Source organism: Oxyura jamaicensis, chromosome 26 (genome assembly GCF_011077185.1).
Source record: "Oxyura jamaicensis isolate SHBP4307 breed ruddy duck chromosome 26, BPBGC_Ojam_1.0, whole genome shotgun sequence".
NCBI lineage: Eukaryota > Metazoa > Chordata > Aves > Anseriformes > Anatidae > Oxyura > Oxyura jamaicensis.
This window is the reverse complement of record NC_048918.1, coordinates 3,777,617-3,799,385: the sequence shown is the minus strand read 5'-3', so window position 1 is coordinate 3,799,385 and position 21,769 is coordinate 3,777,617. Positions and strand designations below refer to the sequence as shown.

At 53.7% G+C, this 21,769-nt stretch overlaps 1 protein-coding gene across 24 annotated transcripts in view; it reads right to left on the bottom strand.

The window, feature by feature from the left end:
- Positions 1-17,950, bottom strand: part of NFASC (neurofascin) — an 81,573-nt gene extending 63,623 nt beyond the window's left edge. For 19 of the 24 annotated variants that reach the window (XM_035346914.1, XM_035346917.1, XM_035346922.1 and 16 more), the window contains exon 1: positions 17,870-17,950. The gene's annotated coding sequence lies outside the window, so the exon portion shown is untranslated. Of the gene's footprint in view, positions 1-2,009; positions 2,026-17,869 lie in introns of those variants that run through there. The other 5 variants (XM_035346933.1, XM_035346934.1, XM_035346935.1 and 2 more) reach the window with 2 other exon arrangements.
- Positions 17,951-21,769: the final 3,819 nt, after the last annotated feature.

Here is a 21,769-nt window from a genome sequence, read left to right as displayed (position 1 = left end):
TCGGGATGCGGTGCTCTGCTCCCACGGCTCGGCACCCGCACCCCAGGTGGGTGGGGGGCACCCATGGGTCCTGTGGAACGACCCCTTCCCACGTCCACCCAACGGGACCCAAACAAAACCACAGCACCGTGCGAAGGAGCGGGATGGACCTGACTGCACTGAGCTTACACCTGGACTGCTGCAGCTCCACCACCTCCTTTTGGAAAAATGAAGTCTTATTAATGCCCCAAGCAGCCAGGATGACTCTTCTACTTCTTGTTCTATAGCTCTCTGGATTAAAAGAGAAGCATCCTAATTAAATCCAACACATTTCCAATGAGCTCTGGTCTCTGCACAGCCTCCCCCCGCAGAGGAACGGGCTGTCTCCATCCAGGCCCAGCGTCAGCACCCCGGTGACGAGCGGCCCCGAGAGCAGGAATTAAGGTGTTCGATGCTCACGTCATCCCTGCGTGACGTGGAAAGGAAGGGAAAGCAAGAAAGTCAGAAGAGTCACTGCCACAACAGATCAAAACCCAGTTAGCTCGCCCCTGCAGCATCCCAACAGGGCGGAAGGCAGTCGGAGGAGCAGGGGCCGCACGAGGCAGGCGGGTTCTGCAGCAGGACGGGAGCACCACGGAGCTGCAGGAGCCCTGCCCTGCTTCAAGGTGACTCGCCTCGTGCCCCGGGGGGGCCCTCAAGCAGGAGGCATGAGCAGACTTTCCTGCCTGTCCTACTGCAAACGCCTTTTGTCTCGGTGCCTGAAGATTTGCCAGGGTGCCGTCTCCACCCCAGCTCCTTACAAGCTGCTCCGAGGGCAGAGGGAGCTGCCTACCCGTGCCTCTCCCATTTAAGACCTGGTTTTCCCCTCCAGAGCTCAGGTGAGGGTGCTCAGGCTCCTCCAGCCCTCACAACCATGTGCCAGGGTGCCAGCACCTCCCGCACTGCTGCGGAGCATCCTTTCCTTGTCCCCCCCATGCCCCTGCCTGACACAGGGCTGTGTTATCCCCAGCCCCGCCGGCTGGTGAGAAGGAGAAGGCACAATAGCAGTTATTAATAACCCCGACTCTCTCCTCCCTGCTCTCGCTGGATTTCCCTCATGAATAACGCAGGAGCTGCGGCACAGGACACTGCCCACTCTGTCCCCTGCCACCCCCACGCCAGCAGGGAGGGGGCTCGAGTGCCAGCCAGGGCCTGTCCCCATGTCCTGGGTGCCAGCACCGCCGGGACGGGGGGGGTTTGTTCCCAGATGCAGCTTCCTTTTGTTCCAGCCCCGCCGGGAGCGAGGTGACAGCCTCACACATTGCACGGCCTGGAAGGCAGAGAGCAGAGCTCCTGCGGGTGCCGGAGAGCCCATGGATGGCGGCTTCCAAGCCAGAGATTTTAAAGCATTTCTCCAACATTTCAGCTTTATTGCCCCCCTTACCAGTGGCAGCTTCTCATTTTACAGGCATGCAAATGGCACCAGTAAAGGTACGGCAGGGCGAAGTGCCAGAGAGCAATTTGGGTGAAGCCCCCCCTGCCCTGCCGCCACAGTGCTGACATGCCCGAAACGCAGACCTCACAGGTGCTGCCGAGAACGTTCTTTGCTGCAAAGCACAAGATGAAGGCTAAAAAGCTCAAACCGGTCCAGGCCAAACGAGGAGCCGAGGAGGAGCTGGCCCACATTCGGAGGACACACACTCCACGCCACCCTTGGACAGCACCGGCTTTTCTGGCCTTCTCCCAGCTGTGGCTACAAACAGCAAAAACTCACTTGGAGCTCTCAAACCCTCGCAGTGCAGAAAGCACAAGGCGTGCTGAAGAGCCAAGCTCCAAACGGCTCTTGCGAATCCTTCCTGCCCTCAGACACGAGGCATCCTCGAGTCTCTGTGTGCCCAGTGCAAGGTTTCCCCCCTTGGTCCCCGATTACACCCACCGCAGCGGCCATGCCAGACCCGTTCTGCACACCACAAGACCACGGCACAACACCCCGCGAGCATAAGCGAACGGTCAGACCTGCTTTGCTCCCGCCGCCCTGCTGAATCACTTACTGCACTGCTGGCGAGGAATTTCTCTGATCCTTGTGAGGCTCAAGCCCGAGACCCGGCGTGCAGGCGCAGCAGCTGCGTGCTTAACTCATGCAGCATCGTGCACCAAAGGCATTCGGAGCCCGGGAGCTGATAATTACCTCCCAGCAGGATTCGGCGCAGCCCGCACCAGCCTTGCCCTGCATATAATTAATGGCACCTCTGGCAGTTAAATGCTTTGCTGCCAGCCAGACTCTAGATGCCAAGGGAGAAGCTTTTTCCCCCAGGATGGGGTCAGCTGGGGCGCAGCGGTACCCGGGCTATCAGGGGGGCGACCTGGGGAAGGGGCCAAGCTCAGCTCCGTGCATCCCAAGCACCAGCAGCGGGTGCTGAGCAGCCAGACGTGAACGGGTCTCCCTCATCACTCCCCCCACGGCACAAAGGGATTCAGGGCATGGCGGGGGGGAAGCCAGGGTAAAACAGAAGGCAAGCAAAAAGGCAGGGGGCAGGCAGGCAGGGAGGAGAGCAGGGAGCAAGACCCTGCACCAAGGGGGCTTTAACCCCCATGAGACCCCCACAGCAGCACCGCTGTGCTCCCCCCAGTAACACCAGTGTGGATGCACCGTCACCAAGAGGGGCCTTTAACTCTGCAGGACAGCCTGTACCAGGGCACGGGGACACGTGGGATTTTCCTTTCTGAATGGAGAGCTGGGAGATCGCTCCCTCCCCAGAAACGCTTCCCTGGCCCACGCTTCCACCAGCTGTGGGTGGAAACCACTGAAAACTCGCTTTGAGCCGTCAGGTCAAAATTCCCATCCCTTTCTCTAGTCCGACACAAGAGAAGGGCTGAAATTCTTCTTCAAGCCAGCCCTGACGTGAAAAAAAAATCCCCCAGATCTGCACCTCGGATCCTTTTCAGGCTCCTTCGCCCTCGCGGTGCATCCTGCGTTCTGCTATTTTCCCAGCAGCAAGTCACAGCCTTTAAAGAACCAGCCACAAAATGTCTAAGAGAGGTGATTTAATTAAAAAATGAGCACAGCCCTCATATGCATCCCAGTTCCTCTGGTAATTAGGAAACAGATGGGGGGAGGAGGGAGGGGGGGGAGAGGAATCTTTGTTAGGTTAATTGTTTGAAGTCACTAAATGAAATATAGGTGGCCTGATTTCCCTGGGGGACTGTACACAAACTTAGAGACTTTTGCAGGGAATAAAAAAAAGGGGGGTTCCCCGTGAAGGGCAGCAGAAGATTATGACTAATCAGGCAAGAACAGAAGCGATAAACCCCAGGAAAAAAACAACAACAAAAAAAACAAACACGCACAACAACAACAAAGCTCCCCTTTGTAGCCTCAGATGAGGAATTGACCACTCTGATCCACAACTTCATTACCATCTTATTAAAACGCTATTTCCATTTTCCTGATTAAACGGGCGCGAGTAGCAAAGTCTTTGCGGTGCTGGCCGTCCTCCAGAGGCGGCGGCGCTGAGGGGTCAAAGCCCCGGGGAAGCTCGGGTGACAGTTTTTAAGAAAACGCTTTGGTTTTGCTTCCCGGAGCCCGAAGGTGCCCTCCAAGGGTGCATCTTCCTCACGGCTCAGATGTACCAAGAACCTGATATTTTGGAGCAAACACAGCAATATCTCCACGGCTTCCCGGCTCCCCTCTCCCAGCTCTTGTTATTAATGCTCGCTGGATGCCATGTGCCAAGGGGTGTGTTCTTATCTCCGCAAACAAGAGGGCACAATTCTCCACCCCCCAAAAAGAACAGTGCTCTAAAACTTACCCCTCAGTGCACTTACAGCTCCAATAACTGTAAGCCTCAGCCAGCTGATCAGTGTGATTTACGACAGCTAATTTAATCACAAACCCAGTGAAATCCTGGATTTGGGGGGTTATTTAGACTTTCTCCCCCATCAAAGGGCATCGTGGGCACCACGAACCGATCTCGGTCCGACTCCGCTGCCTGCAGTTCTCATTAAGCCAGAGTTGCTGCCGGGTTAATTACGCGGCCAGCCCGGCTGATCTGGATTATTCAGATCGGGCAATGCCCAAGGGGAAGCCAGCAATCCCAAACAGCTTTCAAACCACGAGAAAATTAGAGAGGGGCTGGAAATGAGAAGGATGAGAGGTAAGTGCAATGGGACAATGAGAGCAGGACGGGGCCCTCTGGATTTGAAGCCCTACGCTCCGCTCCTGCCATCCGATTAGTACTTCTGTCTCTGCTTTCCTCAGTACCCAGGCAATGCTTTCCTGCTGTCTGGTGAAATTAAAACACGATCCAGCCTCTCGTGGGGTAAACACTGAAGAGGCGTAAGTAAAATCTGAGTTTAAGAGCTGAATTTCTTTTAATCTGCAAAGATGCCTGAGGCAGGTCCTGAGCTGACCCATCACGATACCAAAGAAATGAACACGGCGTGGGGCTATGCTGCGGAAACAGTGATCAGAGCAGGCTGCTGAGGACATCAGCAACATATCCATGGCTGTTGGGGACATTCAGGCATGCTGGACACTCAGCCCCGTGCCCACCAAGCACCCCGAATTACCAGCTCTGGCCTTGCCATCGTGCCCACCTCATTTGGGAACGGAGCGGGGTTGGCTCCTCCTGATGGGGCTGTGGCTGCCGGAGGCTGCAGTGTCCGTGTGGCATCGCCTAGCGATGCTCCCAGGACACTTCCCTGACCCCAAATCTTGGCTGAAAATCCCCGATCTTGACCTTTACAGCAGCACGTTCACACGAGACAGATTGCTGAAGGTTTCCCATCCCAGCAGAGGCTGTTGCTGGCGATGGGCACGCAAGAAGCACGTCAGGAGGTGCCCGGGAAGGGACACCAAGCCTGGCAGGAGGCGATGGCTTCAGCATATAGTGGTGGGTGGTCAGAAGCGGGGCTCGTTGCCAGCAAAAATCCATCCCTGCTTGATGACTGAAGCCACTGGAGATTAGCTCGGCCCAATATCTCTATTGCTTTAAGTTGCGGACAGCGCTAGCTGCAGGCCTGGGAGATAGGGAATAATGAGGACAAACAGAGGCTCCCCAGGGAAGACGAGCCATGCTCTCTTTTCAGGATCCATGAAATCCCACTGATTGCTTACAGGCTTGCTCTGAGCAAGGAGAGTCCACTGGAGCTGGTTCCTTCTTCCCCCCCAGAGGAGCCCAAAGAGGCTTTTAGAAGCCGTCATGTTTCAGGGATAATTAGCTGCTGGAGAGCGGCTGGCGGTTTGCATTGATGGGGTGAACGCCCACAAGTCAGGAGCGAGGGCTGGGAAAATCCTCAACTCCTTGCACAGACCTCACTTGGTGCTTTATCAGGGACTGAACATGCCCAGGATGGCAGCTGGGAAACGATTCTAGCTTAGCATAAAGCTGTTTATCAAACAAGATGCATTTCTTGTTCCTTGAAATGGCAACATGCAGGAGCTATCTGCCTTCTGCTTGCTTAGCCCTGCAAACCTCCCGCAGTCACACAGGACAAGTTTGGGAATCCTGCAAAGTTTCTGACCAGAATAAATTAACCAGATATCTCTCCTGCCTTTGTCGTGAAGGAAAGCGCAAAGACAAAGCGGCTGTTATTTTCTAGTACTTGTACTGGGTGCAGTTTCTCAGTGTTGCTTTCCTGCCTGCTGTCCCTCCTTATGGGGCTCCCTACAGATTGCCATGATACAGAGAAAGCAGGAGGCACGAGGAAGGGGTGGGAACAGAAGGAAACCCAGGAATCTCATCTTAGCCATAACCAAAGGCAAGTCATCTCCTCTCCTGCCCCAGCTCCTCTCCAGGAAGACGCCGCCTTTCATCTGCCTCATTAATACTTCAGGCTATATTCTAATAACCCTCCGAAAGTCCCCAATTAACAGTTTAACACATCTTCAGCCTGCTTGCGAGCCATAGCTACTCAGCTCCTGGAATCCCGGAGGCAGCTATATTCCTATTTCAGCAATCTTTTCTTGCTTAGAAACTCCTCGCACACCAGCTCTGGCCGCATCCTGCCTGCACCCTTGGCTCTGTGCAGCACGCCCAGCTGCAGGGCAGGACCAGCGGGTGCTTTGCACCAAAAGGCACCTGAGAGCGGGGCTTTGGCCACAGCCCAGATCTGCACAGGGGTGCTGAGGACGTGGGCTGAACAGCAGGACAGGGCCTGTGCTCTCAAACCGGGTGGGCTTGGGGCTGTGCTGCTGCAGGCAGCAGTGGTGGGATGGAGCACAGCTGCTGGTGCCAGGCTATAATTAGGCACGAGCACATGCTGATGGCAGCCAAACTCCAAAAGCCTTTCTTTTGCCCTCTAGAGCCCGATGTTGAAGACGACTATGGATTTGTCACAGATTGCAATTCAGAAATAGAAAGACGACGGCACACATCGCTCCGAGCTGCGCGGGGTCCCTCGGCACCAGGACAATTAGGATTTTACTCAGGTGTCAGATTCAGTTTGCCTGAGACCAGAACTGTGTTTATCCCAAAGACAAATCTCCCTCTGCAGCAAGCTCGTGAGCAAAGGCTCACAGGAGCCCGTGGCCAAAGCCAGCCCCGAACCACCACCCCATCCCCATAGGACATCTGGCCAACGCTGCCCACCCCATTGTGGGAGGTAATTGCGCCGTGGGGCTCCATCTGCCTTCCCACACCTCAACATCTGCTCGGAATCAATAGCAGGGAGTTTCACCAGCACAGCTCTGCGGACCCCGCTTGTCGGGACAATAGGCAGCGTCAGGCCGTGCTCTCACTGCACTTCTCTGCTCCCTGGCACGCAGCTCCCGTGGCTGTGCACGCACCACATCCTTGCTGCTTCCCCGTGCTGCTTCATTTTGCCAGAGCTTCTGACTGAGAACGAGGATTTGCTGTAAATCTGTTGACATACGTTGGCTTGAGCCGGGAAAGGGCAGTATTTTAATGTACTCAGCAGCCACAAACTAAATGTTTTGTGCTAATCCAGTACTTTTAGAAAGCCTCCAGGTTTCTCGACATGAGGAGAAACACAGGCCAGTGTCTGCAACATGGACAGTGGCTGGGAATTGGCACCCAGCTCAACCCCACCATGCCAGGAGGGAAAACATGGCCTTGGCCTGCCAGGGCAGGGGAATGGGGCAATTTGGGACCTCACGTCCCCAGACGGCTGCAAGTGCACTGCCCTGGGCTGCTCACCTGGACACCCCATTGCCCCAGCAACAGGCAGCGCGAAGGCAAAGCCTCCCCCTGCACCTAGCATGGGGCATCACTGCTGGGGATGGCCAGGAGGTTGCAAAGGGGCACAACCACCCAGTGACCCTGTGCCCTGCTTTTGGGGGCTGGCAGCTCTGAGGGTTTCCAGAACACCAGAGACCAGCTTGATTTTCTCCTGGGAATTCCCTCTGTCAAGCATCTCTGCCTGTTGCAGCAGAGGGAGCGCAGCACATAGTCCCGATGTGACTGCTCGCAGCTACGCCGAGCACTTCTCAGCCTCCAGGCCTCCGCTAGGTAGCATTAGCTCCGCTGATGCTCTCTGCCACCACGAGCAGTCCAAAGCCTCCCTTAAGTCAAGTCACGCCACCCCTGCCTAAGCATGTCAGGGATTAGACACTGAAAAGTTCATTAGTGCCGTTTCCCTGCTTATCACAGGCTGAGCCCAGTGCAGGGGGGGAGGAGAGCGGGGGCACGAAGGGCTGGTCAGCTGCAAGGACGCTGTCCCAGGCTGCGCTAAGTGGAAGTGACACGCTGCTGCTCGCCCTGTGCGGCGGCAGCGGGCGGCTGGAGCTGACGCTGTGTATGTGCTGTCTGCCTCAAACACGGGGATGATGCTAATCTCTGCCCATGATACGTGCCCGCTGGTCAGCGCGGGTTAAATACCCGCCTGCGACAGCAACCTGCTGCGTGGCTGCCCGGAGCGCTTCCCCGACGGGAGGCAGAGGAGCTCTCAATGGCACAGGGTGGCTGCTGAGGGAGTGGGAGCCGGCTCCTCGCCCTCCCTGGGGGGAGCACGGAGCTCGGACACCCCCCTGCTCCTTGCCCAGTCACACTTCAGACTTCCCCACATTTGCTGGGTCTGGCTCCCTGCAAATCCTCACACCCACAATACAGCCTGTAACCACAGGATAAAGTCATATGGGGGAAACTGGGGGTTTCTCTTTTCCTCCTCATTAACTCCTCCTGTCTGAGGATGATTTCTCCAAAGGGCTCCTGCCTGGTGGATTCATCCCAGTACACAGCAACGCTTCGGCAAAGCGGCTCAAAATACGTCTCCATTAAAAGGCAGCGACCTCTGCACAGCCAAGGGGGCACCATGCAGTGGGAAGGCCCCAGAAACCCACCCCGTGTACCTCCTGGTCTGCCCTGTCCTGTACGAGAACGCCAGCAGGCAGCCGTGGCCCACTTCTGGCACGGCCCCTCCAGGCCCGCAGGGACCTGCGGCAGGGAGCAGCTGACTGCAGCACGGCACGCCGCGTGTCAGTCGCCCCGAGATCTGTCCTCGGGACTGCACCAAGCAGCTGGTGACAGGCCGTTCCCTGCACCACGGCCGCCGTAACTACAAAAATACCTGCAGTTCCTTTCCCACCAGCCCAGAGCAGATCCGGCACAAGGCCCGTGCTGTAAAAGCAGCACCCAGGCCTGTAAGGTGCCAGCACTGGGGCTGGAATCCCACCTCTCCTCCTCAGCTCACAGCACATCACTTAAGGGGCAGCTTCAGGAAAAGAAAAGGGCTGAGAAGAGAGAGGGCTGTCATCTCTTCTTTGTCGTTCCCATGGAACATCTCCTTTCTGCGGGGTCACACATCGTTACCCTTCTTTTACCTTAACCAGATGTATTTTTAAGAGGCCATTCTGTCACTCAGAGGACCGGCGGGGGAACACAGAACTTTTCAGCCACACATCAGCAGTGCTTTCAGCAAGCTGAGGAAGCCCCACAAATTTCTTTCCCCCCAAGGCATCCCCGGCACCCACCTCGACATCAGCAGACGGAAGCCGACCTCACAAAGCGCCAGCCTCACCGGCTCCCTCAGTGCCTTCCTGGGCCCAGCGAGCTCCAGCACGGTGCTGAGAAGGGGCCATAAGTGGTGCTCGGAGCTCAGCACCACCCCGCTCCCCAGGCTGCAGCTTGCTCCATTCGCTCCCCCCCAGGCTAGCAATTCTGCTCGGCGGTGGCTCCTTCCTCCTGCTGCAGGACAGCCTCGTGGTGGCAGCATGTCACCTGCAGCAGGAGGAAGGCCACCAGCCCCCTGCTCCACCCTGGGGACAACAGCAGTGCATTTACAACAGACAACCACAGATTCCCAAGAGCCCCGATATCACGCAGGGCTCTCCTGTTGGTTGCGGTGGTGGTTTTTCCTACCCCAGAGTTTTTTTTTTTTAATGTAACTCAGCACACTAATATCAAATTCTAGCAAACAATACCATGTCTAAGGTGCAATAAAGCAGGAGCTGGGTTACCAGGGGTTCCTGAGAACAAGGAAGAAGATCCTTCAGCAGCGCGAGGAGAGGGAAATGCCATTTAAAACCAGACACCGTTCTGGCAAAGGCCAGACTGAATGAAGACTAAATAAGAGCTGACAAGCTGACATTTGAAAATGCAATTAGCTGCCTTGTAGAACCACCCTGTTATCTTATTGTTAATTATATGTTTGCTCAGTCTAAGAGGCAATACATTTATTTAAAATTCACTCTCAGGCTCTCCTGCTTTGACTGGTCCCTTCGACCAAGGACTCCCATCCTTCCCCATCCCCACCTGAACCCTTCCTCGTGGGTTATAGCGAGCTCGATTCCCACAAAAGGGCCGTGCTATTGTGTGTTACATAACTCCCATTATAAACATGATTCTGGGGAAGCGTCTATGGCAGCGAGTTAATTCCCAAGGTAGGAGGTGCTCGGGAACAACTGGATGGCAAGGAGAGAGCTGAGGCTACATTAATTCCCCACTCACACATTCCCAGACAGGTGCCAGCCCTCCCCAGAAGCAATGAGCCCAGTCCCTGTGCTGAATTCAAATAAACTCTTCCTGCAGCCACTTGATCTAAGTTCTGCAATCAGAGAATTATTTGTTATTACACAGGTCCCTAACTCCTCTCCTAATTGTGATAAAGATGTCTTTTAAACATATTAGTGCAATCACGGCCATTTTATGGACATAAACGTAATTCACATTTGTTTGTCTTGCAAGCTAAGCTAGGAGGAAGAAAAAAAAAGCATGCCAGCTGAGCAAACATAGGGATCTCCCAGGTAAAAATCTGCCAGAAAGAAAGCAAAGGCTCCCCAGCTCCTCTAGCACTCACAGGAACCAGTCCCACCTCCGTTAAAAACCAAGGCTCTGTAGGAAGTTTGGTGTTGGAGAGCAAGGTTAGAGTGGTGAGGCAGATGAGGAAACAGAGGAAACACAAAATGTGACATTAGAGAGAAGCCTGCTGTACTGAGCTCCTGCCAGATTAGCCTCACAGCTGTCACCGTGGTCAGAATTCAGAAGAGGTCAACCAAAATACATAGCCGTGGACCCAGCTGACGACAGAGCTGGGAAACAAAACTCTGTGGGCCTTGGCATCTGGACACCAGACCTGCCAGTGGGAGATGTCAGGCTGTGATGTGCAACAGGGCTTTGAAGGGCTCTTTTACTGCACACATGTCCCGTAATAAGAGCAGCCCCCGTATTTTGTATCAGCTCATGTGTGAATTAACTAAATTTAGTTTTGCTGGGCATAAGGAAGGAACCACTTAGTTTTGACAGAAAGTTCAGCCTTCGGTATTTTAATATAAAATCCATATTCACTAGATGCAGCGGAAGGAGAAAATAAGATTATCGGTTTATTAAGTAGGTTGATTTGACACAGCTTTCAGGATGTTCTCAGTGCATGTTCAGCTTTGCTGCGGAGGGCATCAAACCCCACCTGGCCACACCGTTGTGAATTTGCAGTGGGAGAAGTGAGAACAAGCCACGACTTCAGTCCCCAGACATGCTGCAGGACTTGCAATTCAACTACAGGAGACTGCTCCAAAGGACAGTGCCCAGACGTGGTCTGGGGCATGCCAGAAACATCATGAAGGCAGGGCTGGCCTGAGAGGAGCTTCGGGGTCCCATGCATGCTGCCACACGTGCACGGCTACAAAGCCTCGGTTCTCTCATCCCCCTCCCTCCCACTGGCTTGCACACATCTGTGAGCACGTCACAGGGACTCGCACAGAAGCCAATGAGCTTGCAACAAGCAGGCTTTGTTGCTGGGTCTGTTGGGAATCTGAAAGCAAGATTTCACGAATCCTGACACCATTTAAGTGACAGCAAGAAAGAGAGCTTTTTCTGTGCCCTTAACTCAATAAGGGCACAGCTCAGCATACAGATGTGTCTTTATCAACTGCAGAGCCACGCTGTGCTGTTCGGCATCTTAGTAACTCTCCCAGCTATCACAAACAGGGCTGTGTAATTAAATGCAAGGCGGCTCGTGGTACCATACCCTGCTGAGGAACTGTTAAGAGCCTGTGGAACAAGATGCAGGCTGTCTCCAAGTAGTAATCAGCCACATTTCTTTATGAAGAATGTCATTTTTCACCACTCACATACCAGAGCACGGGCAGCTCCTCATTCACTGAGCAGACTACACAAAGCTTCCAGGGGCAAGTCAAGAGTCAGGGCTGGTCTTCACTTTTTTAGCTTGTTGGGTGAGAAGGGAGCAATGTAATTTCCCACCCTTCACCCATCCCACCCCCAGGCTGTGTGAATATCCAATAAAAGCTACTTGACTGCCATGCTCATAACTAAATCTGTGTACATGAGAAAAGGTGCTCTAAGTGATGCAGAGAGGGAGGGCTTCGGTTTGGTTCCTGCTGGTGGAAACCCTTAAGGCAGCAGGAACACAAAACAATTCCGTTTGGAAGGGACCACAGCAGGTCATCTAGCCCTACCACCCGCTGAGAGCAGGACCAGCGATAAGGCCAGGCCAGGCTGCTCAGCTCTTTGCCCATACTAGTGATAGGACCAGAGGGAATGGCCTCGAGTTGTGCCGGGGGAGGTTCAGGTTGGGAATGAGGAGACATTTCTCCTCAGAAAGAGCGGTCAGGCCTTGGGACGGGTTGCCCAGGGAGGTGGTGGAGTCACCATCCCTGGGGGTGTTCAAGGAGAGGGTGGACGTGGTGCTTGGGGACATGGTTTAGTGGTGACATTGGTGGTAGGGGATGGCTGGACCAGATGATCTTGGAGGGCTTCTCCAACCTTAACAATTCTATACAGGTCTTGAGAACACCCCTCCAACAAGAGTGGAGGCACGCAGCCTCTCCAGCTAACCTCTTCTGCTTCTCAACAGCATGCTTGAGAGGGAGGGGGCATTCCCCCCACCCCTACATCCACTCACCAGCACTTGTTTCAACCCATGCCTGTTACCTCCTTTCCCTCCCTCTCATGGAGGGTGCAGACGGAACAGCAGCGAGCCTCCAGCACAGAGCTCAGCACCCTGGAGAGCGGCGGCCCCGCACCGCTGCGGCTGGCAAGGCTCCGAGCCCCCAGGCCCCCAGAGCTCAGAGGGGTCCGAAACCACCCTGAGCCCCCTGCCTGCAACCCCAGCACCCTACCTCCAGGTGGGATTGAGTTCCAGGCACTAAGGGCTCTTTGGGACCTTTAACTAAATGCTCAGCCTGGTTATGCCGGGAAATCAAAACCCCGTGGTTCAGCCGGGAAAGTTGTCCTGTTGCCACATTCACGGGATTCTTGTCCGGGGGTTGCTTTGCTGACTTAACTTGAATTTCTTATAACACAACTTTTATTCACTTATTGTCAAGTGATTTGTTGTCTTGAATCATTTCCTCTGGGAAAAGCTCTCAAGTCTTTTGGGTTCACTTCTCACTAATTCCCTCAGTAAGTCATTTTTTAAGCATCATTCCTCGTTGAAACAAGGGGCTGGAATGCTCTCTCAGGCTCACACCATCACTGTAGGTTTGTGCATCTCCAACAGATATTTACATGGGAAGTGGAAATACATCTTAAGATCGTCCCTTAAAAATACTTAAGAGCAGGGAGTGTTTATCCTACTTGTGCACCCAGTGAATGCAGACAGCATCAGGACACCAAGCAAATTAAAAGGAGGGCTTGAATGCTTGGTCAAGAGCACTGCTCTTTGTAATGCCCAGAATGCCAAAGCTGCTTTTCTTCCGTAAGGACGAACTATGTAATATGGAGGAAAAACATTAAGGCACTAACCCTTTGTTTTGTAGTTTCCCCATTTTCTGAGGCCCTGCATTCTGTTTTTAACTTAGAGATACTCAAGGTCATTGGAATAATTAGGAAAAGTAAGTATTTCATAGCAGGAAGGGGACTTTGCTGCATTTTATGTCAGATTCAAGGAGAATACTATCCACCTCACAGCTCAAGCTGCAACTGCCAGCCCTGCCCATCCATGCCAGGGCATTTCAGGAGGAACAGAATATGCAGGCTGACAGGGAGACAGTATCATGCTTGCTGTGACTTAGAAAGTCTGTAGGAACCCATCACTCCCCATGCTGGAAGCCTGCAAAATCTCCTGTCAAGGAGGCACGAAGCGGGAGAAAACCTGCCAGGAATTCAAATGAACCTCCAGGATGGAGCAGCTTGCACCGAGGCTCTGGGTTATGCTCTCTGCAAGGATCAGTGCTGCTTCCAAAGGTGGCAGAGCAGCATCTAGGACAGCTGATGCTAGGTAAATATCAGCTATACCTACGTCAGGCTTTGAACACGAGATTATTTGTTGCCTGTGACAAAGAAGAGCAGTGCCACTGGAGCAGGGCTGCAGCAGGTGAGTCCATCCCAGCCGGCATGGGCCTTCGTGTATGAAACCATCAGAGCCTCCCAGGTTCTGCTGGAGTCACTGAGACTTAAGGTGCTTGGTGCCACACTAGCTTGAACCTTGACTTTATGAAGCACCCTCTTTAAATCATGGATACTTCTCTGGCAGCCCTAGAAGTAAGCAGCCCTCAGATTAGACTCAACTGAGCAGCAGAGGCAGAGCAATGCTATCAAAGGTCCTCCATGTGCTGCTTTTTGAAGCAAAGACTCCGATCCCTCCCTGAGACTTGTGTCCCGCTCCTTGTCCAGCTCTGCCTGCAGTCAGGACACAATGTTTTACTCTCCTGTGCCCTCGGGCTGGGCTCTGTAAGCTGCATTCCTAGGGAGCAGCGAGAATCAAAGGGACCCCGATACCAGCAATAGGATGGGATGAGGTCCCCAAGACTGCAAACTGAGGACCGAGAAAGAGGCAAGGCAAAGACTTGTCCCTGCATTTCATCCTTGGGAACTTCTATCTGGTTTAGCCATGCAAACCCATCTCTATTTGTTCTGTTGTTAATCCTTCACCTCCTATCTCATTGACTAGGAATTGTGATCCCCATAAGCAGGGCTGAGGTCTAAATCCTCTTCTGTTTTAATCCATAACAACACAGCAAGGTTTCTTTCAGCTCTGGGTTTAAAAAAAAAAAAAAAAAAAGGGGGGGGGGGGGGGGGGGGTGGATTATTCAGCATAACAACAACTTCATGCATGTTCGTTCTGAGCTGGGTCTCCAGAATTATGCAACAACTATCCTGGACAGCAAAGGTAAAATAAATAAATAGAAGTTATGACCTGCTTCGGCAGAGGAAAAAAAGAATGAGAAGTCATCCAACAACATTTAAAATAAAGAAAATGGGTTTTGAAAAGAGCTACCTACAGGGCAGGGAGACAAGCTAGACCTCTCTGACAAGCTTTGCTAGAGCCTTTCAGAAACTACCTGGATGCAGTGCTGGGCTGGGGCTGCCTGTTCGGTTTTAAGATACAAGGGAACATGTTGATAAGGACAAACTAAACCCAAGGAAGTACAAAGATTCTAAGGGGAAGCACCAGAGTTAAAGTTTCCCTCTTGAGTTTTTAGAAGCCGCCTTCCAGGTTCTGCTTCTATTCAAATGCAAACTGATTTTCTATATGTGGCTCAGGTAAATTAATTGTAAACAACTGTGGTGGATTTAAATCCTCGTGCTGTAGCTGCGTTCTTATTTGAATTGCACAAGCCGCCCTCTGCATCCACACAGACACCAGGCAATTCCACATCTCTCTGAAGCCCTATAACAACGTGAACTGGAGGAGCTCTGCCGTTCAGGTTTATCTACGTACGAGGTTAAGTGCTGATGAGATTTGATAGCCTGACGCTGCAGAGACAACTACATTAAAACCCCATAAAAGTCAACACACACACACTAACTGTGCAGAGGGAAGCTTCAGCAGCTCCTGCTGCAGTCCCACAGCTTCACATCAGAACTGCAGAAGTGTCCTGGGGCTGTGGCTGCTTAATTTCCCCAGGCACATCTAACGACCCAAAGTGCAAACCCTGCACTTGTGGGCTCCTGCTTGCCAGAGCACAGCAAAAGGAGATGGAGCCACAGCCCTCTGCAGCTCTGCATAGCCCGCGCAAGCCTTCACTCTGCCTACAAATCTCAATCTCTCGTGAGGGACACCCCATAATCACCACATTTCTGCTAAGTGGGGTTAAAGAGATGGCAGGAAAGAATGCAAGGCACTTGGTGGACATGAATAATTCACTCAGCAAGCCTTGTCCCAAGGACACCAGGTCACCTGGCCAGGCCAAAACCAGAGCACTGGAAGCAAGGATTGCTTCAGTGGAAACTTCAGCTCCTTTTTATCATCTTTTTACCATTCCCCATCAGCATACGAGCTCTGCAGCAGCAAAGGCCTTTTTGCTTCTTGTCTCCGTGCATGCTTCCTTCTCTCCCAGTCCCCTCCACGTGCAGTCAGGCTCAGCCCCCAGCACGTTACGGCTCACACCTGGGCTCAGCCCCTTCCCCAGCCATCCCGTAAGGGCTGCACCTGGCGGCTCACCCACAGGACTCTGAGCCCCCCTTCATTTAGGGGTACAGCCACACCAAGACCTGCATGCAGGGGCTCCAAGGAGTAGTAGCAGCACCGCAGACAGCTGGCAGGAGCACAGACACGAAGGATTAGGCCTCATTTCTTGCTATTCTAGTTAAAGCTACCCAACCATTCCTGATGCCTGTGCACTGCAGAAAGCCTCGGCAGTGGCACTTTGCCAGCAGGAGCATCGATTATGCACAAGACCCACAAACACGAAGACAATTAGATCACAGCTAGGCAAATAATTCATTATGAATTAATACCGTTTGAGAGCTTGGGATATTTTCCATTTAATCATTAGCTGTGAGACGAAATGATTGGATTGACTGACTTGGTTTAAATCAGATCCCTAGCCACAGCCAAGGCAACAAAACCGAGGGAACATCGCAGCCTCCGGTAACCAACGGCAGGACTCGAGGGGTGATTTTGGAGCTTTGTTGTCCCGATAACCAGCACTATCACACGGCTTGAGCTCCAGTGAGACAAAGCCAGTCCCCAGACCTCAACCCCTGCAAACAAAGTCCATTTTCAAATTTCACAACTTGAGCCCATCCTTGTCAGCTGACGAGACCTCCATGCATTATTTATGTTGCACTCATATTACAGCTACACAAAAAAAAGGAAAGTCAGCAAGGGCCTGGCCTGAAGCTGTTAAATAGAAAGAATGTGATGCTCAATTTGGGCAGTTATCTTTCAGGGTAGGCCACGCAAAGAACTTTTCTGGAAACAAAGCAGTCACGCTGACAATCCGTGTAGCTGCCTGCCAAAGGGTGGACATTTTACAGAAACACGGTCAACAATAAAGGAGTCGGCGTCTCAATAAAAGTCACTGGATTCTTGCTTTTGTCCTGAGCATCTGATAGGGGCACCCCAGAAACACTGACATTGCCACAGCATCCATCTGAAGACAGTCAGGCATCTGGGCTGGGTTTCAATATTCCAGGTTTTCTGCAATATGTGCATCCCCCTGGCCTTTTATGGGCCTCCCAAAAAGCAGCCAGAAACATCTCCGGCTGAATTTCAGAAACGCCCGATAACCCACATGCGATTCCAGAGCTCCGACCTTGAAAACAATCTCAAAGACAGCATTCAAAAGGAAAAGGAAAAACCGACCCAAGCAGCGAGCCTCACGTGGCCTTGCCCAGCTTTAGGAGGAACGGGATTTTCTGGAGAAACCCTTCCTCTATCCCCCCATAACCCACGTAGCGCACACCCCGACCAAAGCAGAGGCCTCAGCAAGGTGCAGGCGTGCATCCTCCCCGTGCCCCATCATCTGAGGAGCAGCTGAGACCACCTCAGGAGATGTCACCCCGCCGGCAGGTGCCTCCTTCGGGCCCAGGGTGCCCCCACCTCAGCCACGCACCCCCGGCAGACTCTTCTTCAGTCTCTGCAGGTCGTCTCTGAGCATTTCCTGGGGACTGGGAGCAGCCGAACCGCCAGCACAGCCGGAGTACAAATGATTCAGCACTTTCCCCACCTCCAGGAGCCTGATCGATAGCAGCGAGCCCTTCTGCAGGCGCAGCCCCAGCATGCGGCCCCGGAGCATCCCCAGCGCTGCGCCCCGCGGGGCCGGCTCCATCTCACGCAGCATCAGCAGCGCAGCCCAGGTGCTGCCACAGAGGCCTCTCGGTGAGGCCGGGGATGGGTTTTTACCAGCACTGGGGGGTTCGGAAGGAGAACACGAATGTGGCCATGAACATAGAGGGAAGGAGCAGGGTGCAGCATCCCCCAGGAAATTTTGGGGCCAAAACTTGCCCCGTCACACCAAGGTCCATACCCCAGCTGCATTCCCCTGCCTGCATCCTGTCCCCCTGGGCTGACCCATCAGGGTTTTATCACACACATACTCCACATCAAGACCCAAAAGCAAAAATCCCATCACACATCCGAGCCCAGCGCCCAGCTCCCCCCACATGCGGCTCTGGCCCATTTCTGGGAGACAGAAAAAGAAAAAAAATGGGGGGACCCAGGCAGTGGGGTCCCAAATCCGCGGTGCGGGTGTGGGGCCGAGGACCTCCCCCAGCCCTGGCTGTGCCCTGGAGGTATTCGTGCCCAGCACCCCCCCCGGGGGCCCCCTTACCTGCTCCGGGAGCGCCGGGGCTCGCCGCAGCCGGGGCTCGCCGCGCCGCACTGCGCGCTCCCGGGCGCGGCCGCGCCGCACTGCGCGCTCCCGGGCGGCCGAGCGCGCCCCCGAGGAGGAGAAGGAGGAGGAGGCAGGGAGAGAGGGAGGAGAAGGGGAGGGATTTCTTAGCGGCGCCGTTAATTAGCACCTGCACCTCCCCGGCTCCGGCTCTGCCCTCCCGGGCATCCCGAGTGCAAGAGGGGACTGGAAAGGGGGGGGTGCCGGGCCCCGGAGCCCATCTCGGGCTTTTCGGGAGAAAAATCGAGTCCTTCCGAGAGCGGGGGGGTTACCCAGGTGCAGGACTCCCTCCCTGCCCCACAGCGGGTGCAGAAGTCCCGCAGCTTGGTTGGGGGCACGGCTGCAGCTGGGGGCTGCCTGCAAGCCGGTGTGCCCCCGCCGGGTGCCAGGCTGCTGTCAGCATCACAGCCCTGCCATCTCTTCGGTGAGTTGCTCATCAGAAACGTCAGCTTAATTAAAACCTCCCCCGTCTAGGGAAGGCTCACAGTGGGACCTGCCACTTCCCTCGCCATCCCCATTACAGCATTACAAATGTTCTGCTGAGGTTGGGGAACTTCAAGCCAGAGCACCACGCTCGTCCTGACTGATTTAGCTTGTCTTGTAGACAACCTGTATTCAACGTGCTGCTGCACATCATGTATCTGAGCCCTTTATGGGGTTTGTCGTGAAAAGCTTAGCCCAAGACACACTTGCATTTACACACGTTGCTATCCCATGAATGTCAGTGAAGAAATCACCTGCTAAGTTGTGTGTGTGTCCCACAGGACCTCCAGAGGAAAGGACCTTCCTCGGGGGGCTGGGAAATGAGCTCTAGGCTGCAATTTTACTTAGACACAGTCATACAAAACCAGACCCAGAGAGCAGGTGCTGCAGGAGAGCAGTGGCCCAGCTGATATAAATTAAGGAAGATAAATTAATTAAAAATAACTAAGCCAGAGCAGAGCTCCAAGCACCCAGCAACAGCCGCCAGGAAACAGAGGCAAAGCCAAACCACACAGCAAAGGAAGGAGGGATCAGCAGCAAAGTGCAACACAAGCGGGCTTTTAAGGCCCTTTCCCTTAGGAGCTGCTGAGCACCTTTGGAAACATCAGACATCACCACACTTTGCCATTTCTGCCAGGATCCCATTGTACAGCTATATTTAGGGCAGGAATTTGTGAAGTCATTCTTCAAGAGCTGCCTTTTAAGCTTTGATGAGTGCTTCTCCAAGACACTGATTGCTGCTAGCTCCAGAGGGGTTTGAGGGCATGCTGGGCTTCCTAGGAGCTGCTCCATGCCATCCAAAATCCACCTCTCATCCCTGTTCCTACAAGTGTCCCATCCCATTAGTGGTGTTGGTTGCAAAGCAGCCTGCCGTGAAGGGACTGGGGTATTCCTCCTTGGTTTTGGAAGTCTCTTTGCAGAGAATTTGTGAAGAATTCTAGGTGGAGGAAAACACTGCCTGCCTCCATCACACAAACAATTCTTTGGGGTACGAACCAAAGTTTGATCACTCTTTGTAGCTACCTCAGGGAGGCGCACTGGAAGAAATGGTGAGCTGAGCTCTGATGAAAAGCCTTTTTTTTTTTTTTTTTTTTTTTTTTTTTCCCCTGATGTAAAGAGATTGCATCCTGCACACACAAAACATTTGTGACAGCTAACAAAATTAGCATGAACCTAGGCCCAGGTTCTTGGTGTTTCCCAGCAAGTAGCCAGTTCAACTAGGAGGACATCCCTTACCAACAGAGAGAGACATATGTACAGCAGTTATTGAGCCAGACCTTCCTGCAGGGCAGATCCCAGCCGTGGCAGGCTCTGACGCCAGCAGTGGTGTGCTCCCTCCTTGGCTCTGATCCTTGCCAGATCCACTCTGGGTGTTTGCCTTCGCTCTGGAGCTCCTGGTGGGTTCCTCTCTTTGCCTTCTCCCTGGAGATCCACTGCAATCAAATTAACGGGGTTAACCAGGGAACGGGCAACGTGGAGAAATTTGATGAGTTCCTCTCCTCCAACCAATCTCTCTGAAGAAAATATTGATCAGCCTTAAAGCATTTGCACTTGGAAAGATGGATTCACGTGTGCCCTGCTGTGACACCCAAGCCCTTCAGGAAAGGCTGGTGATGGATGCACGTCCCAGGCTCTTTGTTTTAATGGAACAGCAGCCCCTCTTGCCCCTAGGACATAAATCATGGTTACAGCCAACCTGTGCTTCCCCAGTTGCAAGCACAGGACACAAAGCCCTTCCTGTCTGTAGCTACACCAGCACTGGCAGAGGAGCCTTGCCTCCTTAATGCACCTGCAGTTTTCCCAGCATTGGTGCAGAGGATATAAAATCTAGGCTACAATTTAAATACTCCCATCCTTTTATTTGCTAAGCCAGAGCAAACGTGCGAGCCCTTTCAATGCAGCACCGACTTTGGACTCGACAGTTTAAGAGGGGAAGGGATCCTTCTGCTCCCAGCATCCAGTTTCAGAGACCTCAGCCCTCACCTTCCAGCACCACCAAACCTCTGCCACTACAGCAGGATGCAACCCCCGACCTGTTGCTTCCAACCCCCCCGGTGCCGGTGGGCGATGCCCAGCGCCTGCCCGCGGGCGGTGCTGAGCCCGGCCGGGCTGTGCGGTTCGCTGTGCGCTGCTGCCATCTGCTGCTGCCGGCAGAACGGCGTTTTCTTACCTCCTCCAGGACGGTTGCATTCGGCATATTCAGCATACACAAAGCCCCGCAGCAGAACGCAGGGCTGTAGCGCAGCTCCAAGTCCTGCCCAAGAGCCTCGTGCAGATCCCCTGTTGAGGGCGCACGGGGAGGGTGCGCAGCAAAATGGGAGGGCAGCTCCCCCATTCCCTGCAGAATTCCCCCAAAAGATGAGCTTCTTGGCGCTGAATTGAAGCTTTCTGTGTGCACATTGCAGGCACGGAAGAGATGGAAAAGCAGGGCAAGTTTTATGGCCCCAGTAAACGAGAGAACCATGAAACCCGAGCTAGGCCGGTTGCTACAAGGAGCTGTGGCCAAGCAATCCTCCACCTTTGCCAGGCCCCTGTGTCACCCCTATCCCCCAGGGCATTTCAGTCTATTGCCCTCCTTGGAGCAGTGCAGGGACTGGCTGGGTTTGTTTTTTGCCATTTTCTGGGCTCTTTAGGAGCAGCCTCCAGCTGTGCCCGTCCTCCTTGCTCAGGCAGCCTCCAGCGCCTCGCTGGTGCTCTCCAACACCTCATGCACTGAGCAGGAGATGTATTTCTGTGGTCAATCTTTAATTCTCTCCTGTAGGGCCTCCAGTACTCAAACTGATAGAAAAGAACCACAGCTGCCTGTTGGGAAGGATGGTTTAATTCCCAAGAAGTTACACGCAAGCAGACCTGGAGCAGGGAAAGGCTTCTGGGCTCAGCTGGGTGCTGGCTGGGGAAGTGCTCTGCACCCCATGGAGGGATTTACGTGATGTCAGCCAGGCGTGCTCCAGCCTTATTTCCAGGAAAAGGTTTCCTCCTACCTTTAGTTCCATAAGGAAAGATCCTTATGGTTGTACACAAGGATCTGCAGAGCTTGCAGCCCCAGGCTCACAGCTCCTGACCTGACAGGGAACCACTTGGTGGGAAGCTGGCTGCAGGGAGCCTGCTGGGGCACCCAGGGGTGCTCACAGCCCAGCGAGGAGCACGTTACTGCTGGCACCGCTGAGAGCAAAGCCTGCTGCAGACAGGCAGGTAGGCAGCCACCAGGCCACTGAGTTGTCTCTGTTGCACAGCTCCAGGCATTCCCAGGGACTCCTGTGTCTAACACCAGTTCACTATGAAATATTAAGCAGCTCAATGTGAACAAAGCTTTGCTCTGATATGGCTCTTTCCAGACAGATTTCAACATCACAGACA